The sequence below is a fragment of the Pipistrellus kuhlii genome, unplaced genomic scaffold, assembly GCF_014108245.1.
Source record: "Pipistrellus kuhlii isolate mPipKuh1 unplaced genomic scaffold, mPipKuh1.p scaffold_m20_p_1, whole genome shotgun sequence".
Taxonomy (NCBI): Eukaryota; Metazoa; Chordata; class Mammalia; order Chiroptera; family Vespertilionidae; genus Pipistrellus; species Pipistrellus kuhlii.
This window is the reverse complement of record NW_023425404.1, coordinates 188,510,291-188,521,274: the sequence shown is the minus strand read 5'-3', so window position 1 is coordinate 188,521,274 and position 10,984 is coordinate 188,510,291.

Here is a 10,984-nt window from a genome sequence, read left to right as displayed (position 1 = left end):
AGTCATGCCCTTACCCACCTCCTAGTTTCTGTGTCTATTGGTTAGGCATATATGCATGCATACAAGTCCTTTGGTTGATCTCTCCCTTTGCCCCCACCCTCTCCTACCTTCCTTGAAGTTTGAAGTTTGGCGATCTGATCGCTGCTTCTCTGTCTCTGGATCTGTTTTTGTTCATCAGTTTATGTTGTTAATTATATTCCACAAATGAGTGAGGTCATGTGGTATTTATCTGTTTCTGACTGGATTATTTTGCTTAGCATAATGCTCTCCAGTTCCATCTATGCTGTAGCAAATGGTAAGAATTCCTTCTTTTTTTACCACAGTGTAGTATTCCATTGTGTAGATGTACCACAGTTTTCTAATCCACTCATCTGCTTAGCATCTTGAGGTCTTGGGTAGATTTGAGATAATTCAGAAGCCACATGGAGTTTCTCACTACTCTTCTAAAGTTGTCTGTGGGTGTGGTGGCATGCAGGGATCTTTCCTACGGAAGAGCCTACAGAGGCATGAGAGGCAGAACAAGAGAAACAGCCTCGCCCAGAGAGCAGATTATGACACATTTTGCTCCTCCCACTACCCCTTATAAATTAAGTCCTCAATAACTAATTTATAAAAACCAAGGCTTTTCAAGCTTTTCCTTCATCACATCTGCTCCTCATGTGGCAATGGAATCAATGTCTTATTCTTTTGCAGGATATTCGGAACAATCAATTAGGACCTAGTTCAATCAATTTCTTTTCAAAGTATCAGAAATCCGGAAACTTTGAGCAACTTGACCACAATTGCCTGATTGTAGCCTGTGGGAATGTGACCCTACTTGCTGCCTCAAGGACTGCAACCCTAGCCCCTGAGTTATTCCAGCTCACTGGCCTTTCCCAACTCAGGACCTTCCACACAATATTTCCTCTGACAGGAATATTTATGCTCTCTATAACTCAGATTATATGACAAATAACACTTTCTCAGAAATATCCTGACTTCCTTTACTCCATCTCCATTTCTCTCTCTCTCTCTCTCTCTCTCTCTCTCTCTCTCTCTCTCTCTCTCTCTCTCTCTGTCTATCTCTCTCACACACACACACATACACACACACCTGAAATTTCTTGGAAGACTAAATCATTTCTGTTTTTGTTTTTCTTTTTTTCACCATTAGCTCCAGACTCAATGTCTAGCATAAAATAGCTACTCAGTAACATTTTGCTGAATAAAAGGATGAATGGTTACATTTTGTTTCAGAGGTCACCCCTTTCTTTTACATCACAATGCACATTTGTCTCTCTTCAATAGAAAAATAACTGAGGGTGTGGTTAACCCATCAGCTGATTTTTCAGGATCATTTTGGCTTTACTGTATGCAGCAGATAGATTCATCTGAAGAGTTCATTTCTAAGTACAACAACTGATCACCAAAAGAGGGTGTTAGAGAGAGAATCAAAATGCCATTGCATTGCATCTGTCACCTTAGGAAGACACTTTCTTTAAGAAGGATAAACAAGGGAGCAGAAGTGTTGAATTGGTTCAAATGAACATTTGAATGCACACTCCAGAGAAAACAGCCGGAGACAGGACTTAGAAGTAGAAAAGATGACAAGTTTATAGTTCAGATCGCATCTCAAAAAGAAACAATGATCTAGTTTGGTAGATTAAATGAGGCAACTTAAGTTTGTCCACTCTCAATCTTTTCTCCTCGTTGTGGATTGTCATTTTATTCATTCACCTTGAAAGTCCTTCAAGGATTCTCTAGTGCCTTCAGGATAAAGCCTACCTTCCTCGGAAGGATGTATAAGGCTTTCTGCAATCTGTTCCCTGCCCTTCCCTTTATAGTCACATCCTAATACCCCCTCACCCGCCTCCACACTGTCAATACACAGAAATACTTTGCTTTCCAGCAGCCACAGTGTCTCTAACTTGGGAGGATGAGTCCCCCACCTTGACCACTGGTTCAGTCTAGTTCTGTATTGGTTTTCTACTGCTACTGTAACAAAGAACCACAAACCAGTGGCTTAAACCAACACCAGTGTACTATCTTGCAGTTTGGGGGGTCAGAAATCTGAAATGGGTTTCACTGAGTAAAAAATCAATGTGTACGCAAGGCTGCATTTCTTGGGAATGATCTATTTTCTTGTCTTCTCCAGCTTCTAATGGCATCCACATCCTTGGTTCGTGGCCTCCTTCCATTCAAAGTCAACAATAGCCAGTCAAGTGTTTCTCACCCTGCATCACTTTGACACTGACTCTCCATGTCCTTTTTGCACCTTTGAGGATCTTTGTGATTAATCAGGCCCAACCAGATAATCCAGCAAGTCTCCCTATTCAATGCCAGTTGATTAACAACTTTAATTCTGCCTGCAGCTTTATTTCGCCTTTGCTATTAAAGTAAACATATGTACAGGCTATAAGGATTAAGACATGGATATCTTTGGGTGGCCATTATTCTGCCTACCACAAATTCCAAGTTCATCTGACCATTCTTTCCCATTTGATGCCATTCCCCTGTGAGTGACAGAGTTAGGGCTCCTCATCTTATCTTTATATCCAGTGATTCTGATATAATTGGGCCTATTATTTTGTATTAAAATCACTGACTTATATGTATATGTTCTTCAGAAGAGTGTTTCAAAATTAGATACTAACTAAAATGTATCTTGTAAATAAGCGAGGCACTGTGCTATATGTGTTGTACCATTTGATTTTATATCAGTACTATGAGATAGGAATTATAACAATTAAATAGATGGAAAAACTAAGTATTACCGTGGTTAAGTTCATGCACTTCTAGCAAGTCAAAGATGAGACTTGAACTCATGTCTGTCTGGTTTCCACACTAACCTACATTGTCTCAACTTGAGGTCCCTTATCATTCACACTGAAGGCCCAACACACCATAGATTTTCATTAAAGATCTGTTGAATTTTGACTTTATTAAGTAATTTCCCCATTAATATTTCACTCTCCATTTTGATGAGAAAATTAAATTACTAATTATGTCTTATTTCTTTATTCTGCTTCTCATCTCAAAGACAGACTTTTTTGTCAAATTGAATCTTTATTCTTAATTGAAAGGATAACTACACATTGCTTTAATTCTTTAACTGGTATATATGATCATTATCCAATGACAATGAAAGCTACAATACTTAATAATTAAACTGTATCTTTGCTTAAAATGCCAGCAGCCCAAGCTTACTACCTACCCTTCTGAAGAAAACATTTGAATTAGCAGCTCCCGACTTCAAGAATTCAACAGGTCTAGAGTGGGGCTTGAGCATCTTAATATGTTAACATCTCTGCAACTAAATCTGCTTATCAACTAGGTTTGGGAATCAGAGTTCTAAAGAATGTTGCACAACAGTCTTTAGTTTACATTGCCTTCCTGTGTGGTTCCTCATAGAAAATAAATTGGTCACTGTGGAGATTCATGAATGCTCAATAATAAATTAATCAAGCACTATAATTTAATTGATTGTATTAAATATTATAGTAAAAATGAATACGAAGGACTTAACTGTGGTAAGTAAAATTCTATCCAGTTTGTTCTAATGCATGATTTTTTTAATGCATGATTTTTTATTAATGGAATGCCCCATTAAACCCTAACACCCTCTCTTTCATAAAAATAAGAGGAAAGAAAATAAATCAATTTTTTTCTTTTACTAATGTGTGTAGTTTCTTTTTTTTGTTTGTTTTGTTTTGTTTTGTTTTGTTTACATAGAACTGTCACCTTTACTAAAGATTGTTTGTACTTGAAAAACAAAACAAATCTATTTACCAATGCAGAGACTGACCCACCTGTTTCCTCAGCTGAAAAAAATAAAGTTTATTATATGTTAAGTGCACTGAAAAGTAGAAAACTTTTCATTTCTCTCTTTTCTCAGGGTGTCCAGAGGGACAGCTGAGACATACACAGACAGCCTGTAACAAGCATCTATGATGTGAAACACACTCAAATAGTCACTAACCCAAAAAAACATCATTTACCTTTCCTATGAGCTGTGCCCAGAAAAAGCAAATGCTTCTACAGTCACAAAGATAGAGGAAAGCAGGCATGGCAAAGCATGTCCTTTTCTTAACTGCTCCCCCTCCAGAATTTGCATATGCCCCTTCTGCTCAAATCTCATTGGCCAAGGCAAGTCATGTGGGAACAAAGGTAGAGAGGACACAAACAGAAGGGCTCTAAGCACAAGGAAGAGCACCAGCAAAGTCTCAGGAGCCAGAGATAAAATGTTTTGTTCAAGTTAGCAGGATTTCTTTGGTAGGAGTTTGATAGGGGTGACAATGACAAGACACAACACTAAAGGCAATAATCTGAGGACACATAAAACTCCTCTAAATCCCATTGTGGTAACCGTATTAGAGGCCTCTGGATATCCAAGGCCACTCTGAGCATTGGAATCCTAATCAGGGTGTTCAAGGCTAATTTGTTATCCGCAGGTCCAAAAGCAAGAAACCAGACCCTGAGCAGGTGTGCTCTTCCATAACCCAAAAGATTTCTGTCACAATTTGGCTAGAAGCCTCTTTTGTTTAAGTTGGTATAAAATGTGATACTGACCAGCCAATAAGAGTCTGTTTTTATGTAGGGTTGCTGTATATACCGAGGCTGCTTGATATAGTTCCTGTGTTTGCTATTGTATTAGCAAAGGCTGCTTTTATATAAGGGGGATGCTGTATGTGCAATGGATACCTCTGCAAGACTACTTTGAAGAATTGCTTTGTCTAATAGCTCCTTAGTAGCAATGACTATTTGGGTTGCAATAAAGACTCTCTTATATGCCTATAACTTCTAATGTCTTCTCCATCTGATACTCAGCATTGAAAGAGATCCAGCCCCTGGTAGAGGGAGTCAGGCCCAACAGTTAGCATATTGGAGCAGGATGAAAGAGTGAGTACTCCCACAGTTGCTGCAGTGATTAGAGTCAAGGAGAAACTTATTCTCGAACACCTACCAAGGTCTTTGAATTATATCTTAAAGAAAACAAAGAATCAGATAAAGATTTAAAGAGGAAAGTGGCATAATATAATTTGTGTTATAGAGTAATAACTATGGCTGTGGCATAGAGATTTAATTTTTGTGCACATCGATTTACCAGGAGAATATACAAGTGGAGAAATTTAGCAAGCAATTGCATACACAGGACTGGTAGGAACCATTGCACTTTAGGAATTTTGAATACATAATTTTGGATGAGATGTGGCCCTAAGGCTTTATTTGTTTGCCTGTAATCTTGTGGAAGAAGGTGAGTTTGAAGGTCTCCTGATGATGCAAGCACTCTTCACTTGGCCATAGGCCCCACCATTGCTGTCTTACACCTTGTTTTGAGTTTATGGCTTCTGATGAGGTTAGGGTTGCCTAATAAAATATTTGATGACCAATTAAATTTGGATTTAAATTTAAAGAATGAATATTACTATTATGTTTTCTATCTTTATTTGCTAAATATTTCAACATTAGATATAGTTGATAATGGCACACAGAATAGAGTCCATATTACCATTAATGAAGAAGGTTCAAGGGCAAAAGCAGAGAAACAAAAACATTTAAAGAGCATTTATGAGACAGGGAAATGAAAACAGATGTAGGAGAAAATCTGAGAGTGCAAAGTAAGAGAAACCAAGGCCAAAAGTGCCTCAGGAGAGGTCGACATCACATGCTGCGAGGGTATCAAGCCAGGTGAGAACTAAAATTTTCCACTGGATTGGTGACAAGAACTTCATTGGTGTCCTTGGAAGGATATTTTAGTAGAGCAGCCAGGAAAATATTAGTTGCCTTCAACTGAGAAGATAAGGTGAAAGTAGTGAAAGAATATCTAATTATTCAAAAATGTTTGGCTATAGTGGCAATGTATGGTGGAATGGTAGCTAAAATAAACTCCAGAAAATGTTGCCCTCCCCATAGGCAAAGCTTTATTACTTTACCTTTGGATTAAGAGAAACCAGTAAAGATGAATAAGTTAAAGAGATGGAAAAGAGACAGGATAATCAGTGCAGTCATTTTATGAAGGAGCCAGATGAAGATATGATGTATAGTCCAGTTATAAAAATTTGTCTTAGCAGAAAGGTTGAGAAGCTAATGAGTATCCGTGCGGTGATATTTGGACCAAGCATTTGAAAGATTTTCTTAATGAGGGCTTCTACTAATTTTCCTGGGAAGTAAACATGAGCTCTTCTCTTGACTTTGAGTATAGCAGGAGTAGGGTAAGGAAGGAGGAGCCAATAATCTGGAGAAAGAGTTTTGGATTAGGAAATTCTTTAGCTCGATACTCTTGGATTGAAACCTACATTCAAATCCAGAGTGACAATCATCGGCATTTTGACAATCTACAGCTTGTCACCCTCTTCATGAGGACTCACACCTTTTCCTAGGGTCTTTTCTACATGCTAAACCCTGCATTAATTCTGGAATATTAAATGGTGCTGTGAAATGATAGAAATTAACATCCCAAGAAGGGAAGTAGGGAATAATACCAGAAATAACTGTTGGATCTCAGGGCAATGAAGCAGTCAGGCAGAGGCAGTTAGGGGTCATCAGGCAGGCAGGCAGAGGTGGTTAGGGGCAATCAGGCAGGCAGGGAGCAAGTGGTTAGTAGCCAGTGTTCCCAGATTGTGAAAGGGATGTTTGACTGCTGGTTTTGGCCTGATCCCACAGGGGCCCTGGATTGTGAGAAGGTGCAGGCCAAGCTCAGAAACACCCCCCCGCCCCCCCGCCTTGCATGAATTTTGTGCACTGGGCCTCTAGATTAGGGATAATACATTTGTCTCCATTTGGTCTTTAAAATATTTCCTCTCTCTGACTCTTTTCCTAAAACATTTATTAAAATATTTAGTCACGGTTAATTTGAAGGGAAATGTACTGCTTGATAACCCAACCTAATATTTCACATATTTTATAATTTTTGATGATTCTGCATTCATTTACCCATTTCAATAAATGTCTTTGAATGCTTTTATATGCCAAAGGCATATGGGTAAGATAAACAGAGTACATAGCAATTATTAATCTGCACTTCAGGAAAGACTAGTACATAAAATGTGACTTAAAGATTTTAACGTGCTAATGACACATATGATGTGTGAGGAAGCATGTAGTTATATGTGAAAACTCTCAAAAGCCCTCCCTTCTCCATACTTGAGCTTTTCTTTTCCTGCCCAAGCCTCTTTAAATTTCTCCCTATCCTTTGTTTGGAAAGCACCCCCTTCCTTTCCCTTTGCAGCCTTCCTGTGCACAAGCTAAATGAACCTTCTTTCTCTGTGTCGGTCTCTAGTGATCTCTTTTGATTTCTATCCTGGGAGATCGCAAGTTCTTAACACACCATGATGCCACCACTGAATTTTCAGCACCAAGCACAGTGCTTACATATTTGTAATGTCAATAAATATATAACTAAATGATCTAGGATAGATAATGGATTATATTTCCATGTTCTTATCACTAAGCCACCTGTTCTCTAAGAACAGCTCACCCACCTTGCTATCCCTAGAACAGAGAATGTTATCAGAACCTATTTGGTGTTGCCTATCACTGAACAAATAATCATCAAGTGCCTATTCTGATAAATGCGTCGTGATATTTTAATTGACTCACCAAACAGAGTAAGGAGAAATCTCCACAGGGAGATGAGCCAGATGTGGTTCTGGTGCACCAGCCACTGAAGCCAGTAAGTCATTCAATCCCCACACAGTAGTCTATTTCCAAATAACCACTGAAATATTCAAGTTGAGATTAAGCTAGAAGCACCTAGTAAGGCCTCAGCTACACACCCACATCGTTTCAATGATTATAGTCAACTCTGGAAAGCTTGGGACTCCCCATCTGAATAGCCTTACTGCTTCTCATGAATAGGGAGAGGCATTTTATTTAGAGATTAAGCATCATGAAAGGGCCTGAAGTAATTTGGATTGGAAGGCACCTGAGATATAAAGGGAATCAGGTAGAAAGGAGGGGGTAAAGGTAGCACAACAATTGCCTTCTCTGCAAAGAGACAAAGCAAGACAGATTCTGTTTTAAGAATTTTCATAAAGGGGAGTATTTCCATGACAACTGAATACTTACTTATTCTAATTGTGGGAGAAACAAAGCATCTGAAAAGTCAGGAAACATGTTCCAAGCCCACAGAAGAAATCCCAGCCAAACTAGGAACACTGATGTTGCAAACTTTCAATTTTTAGTCAATATAAAAAATGTGACAATATTTCTTTAAAAAACAGCTCCATCCTCCCTTGAGAGTCTCAGAAAATTCCTTTTCTGGAGATATTTCAAGAGCTCCACTCTGAGCAGCAACAGATGGGAGACAGGGTATGCATGCTCCCCTCTGATAACAAAAGCAGTTTATGGTGGACAGTCATGTGCTAAGTTAGAATATTCCCTGACAAAGGTCAATTTTCACCTTAATTAAACCTATTGGTTTTTTTTTTTTTTTATCTATGATAACATATTGGATGTCAAAGTACTTTCCTTTTTACAGACCCCTCAAAGCACAGGTACTGCATCAGAGACCACAAATCCCCTCCTTGTTATTGAGTTCATTTTTAACTGTTAACTTATCCTGTACCCACCAATGTAAAAGAAGTATGTGTCTATCTTTTTATCCAATCCCAGAGGTTTCAGCACTTTGTTTTCTCCCTCCTCTGTAATCTATCACCAATGGATTTCATGTAACCCCCTTTATACCCTTCACTTTGATTGTAAAGTAGAAAATAAGGTGCAAAACTGCCATTCTCTAGGGAGCATTTTCTCATTCGGTTGAAATTTTTGCTTCCCAGCAATTATCAAAGTTTGGCTCAAATAAACTCACAAAAATTATCTTCAGGTTGAATGTTTCTTACGTTGACAGGTACAGTAACTCTGCACATCCATCACCTTTGATTCTTGGCCTTAATTATTAAAGATTAAATTGACTGAGGAAAATAGAGCAAGTCTCCAAATTGAACCTGATGGAAATGTGATAAAATCATGGAATTTAAATTACATTAATGCCAATTGAATGGACTAATTTATCAGACTAGTAACTTTTCCCTCTTATATGCACAAAAGATATTATGAATATCCTATTTTGTGTTTTTTTTTTAAGATTTGTATCATACATATCACATACTAAGTTAATGTGATGTAAAATTCAGCAAACTGATCTAAATCAACAAGTCTGGTCTAACATTAACTAAAATAGGCAAGATGGAAGACAATGACTCTTTTTATTGCAAAGTAATTCTATTCCAAAATCTATTTTCCCTTTGAAGAATTCTATTGTGTTGCAGATCATTGCTTCAAAATAAGGATTTCCTTTCTCATTCTCTTGAAACATATTTCTATCCTGACCCTTTCTTGGATTCTCCATTGAAAGTTATGAGAGTATGTTATTGGAAACCCATATTATAATATATAATGGAAATGGTGATGAATTCATGGTGCTTAGAGTTGGAAGACCTTAGTTCAAGCTCTGCTTCAATCTTTTCCTATCTATTGAAATCTAGAAAATCCTTTGACCTCTCAGGATCCCAGATTTTTTATCTGCTTAAAAACAATAAAAATGTATCAGTCTAAGATATTCACTCAATAAAGTTTATTTTGCATCAGACCAGAAATTTAGCACTGGATATTTAAAAAAAAATAAGTCATGACCACTGTTTTGATAAATAGTCTAGTGAAGAAGACATGCCTAAGTAAGGGGTATGTGAAATATTTTCAAGGCCATGACATTTGAGTGTCTAATAGAATAAGTATGCTGGTGGGAGGGAAGGAGTAGGAAGACATGGTAAGAAGGAGATGAAAGAATAATTTGTGTAGGGTAGGGAGTTACGGGGTGGTGCAGAGAGGAAGGTACAGGTCATATTGTGAGGTAGTTGATATGCCAATTTGAGAAACAGAATTTCTTCCCCAGGAAAATGGGAAGCTAGTATAAGATATGGCAAGCAGGCATAACAAAATTGGACATTTTATTGCTTCAGATTAAATGGCTTTGCTACCCAATTTAATCTGAAGCAAGGACTATTTCAATTCATCTTTGAGGATGAATTTACTCAAATCTACCATGATGCAGAAACTGGTTGACAACAAGGTGACCAACTCATTTCCTGGGACTTTCACAGTGTTACAAAAAAAAAAAAAAAAAAAAAAAAAAAAAAAAAAATCCTACTTCCTGGGAATTTTCCTGGTTTTATTCAAACTGGAAGTTCCCAGGACTCTCCAGGTTTTAGCTCTGAAAGTTCTGGCTCCAGAAACCCTGGGCAAACTGAGACAGTTAATCAACTTAGTAGCAGTCACAAGACTGATGGTGAGAGTAATGTGTGTGGATGGGTCCTAACTGTGGTTATATGTGCAAGCAAGGTTTCTCTTAATTTTGTGCAGAAGTAGTTCTTCCCACAGTCCTGGAAAAGTAAGTAATACTGTCTATTGTCATTTTGCATCTAGGATGACATACCATGGGAATGTTTGCATAACCCCCTTTTTCCAGACCCCCAGGGTATATCCTCCCACCAGAGCACAGGACCACAGAAATCCTCAGTGTTATCTTCTTCTCTAAATACTATGTCCATCTGCTATAAATGTTAATGATTAATTATCTTATACCTACCAATGTAAAAGCATTATTTTTCTCTTCATTTTACTTTTTATTCGATTTCAGAGATTTCCTCAATTTGTTTCCTCTCTACTCCCTAATCTATGAGCGCTGAATTTCATGTAACTTCCCTTACAGCTCCACCTTTGATTCTACTGTAAAAGATAAGCTGTAAAACTGACATTCTTCAGAGCAGTTTCTCAAAGCATTGAGATTTGGCTTCCCAGCAACTGTGATCAGTTTGGTTCAAATAAAGTCATAAAAATTGTCTACAGGGTTGGATGTTTCTTATGTTAACAATATTTAATATAACTATATCTGTGCTGCCATGCCAGCACAGCCAAGGGTTCTGCCAGCCTGATAGAGGGCTGGTGAAGGATGAAGAAGACAAAGAGAATAAGCTGGGTCTAGGTGGATCTTCTGTGCCTGGCTGAG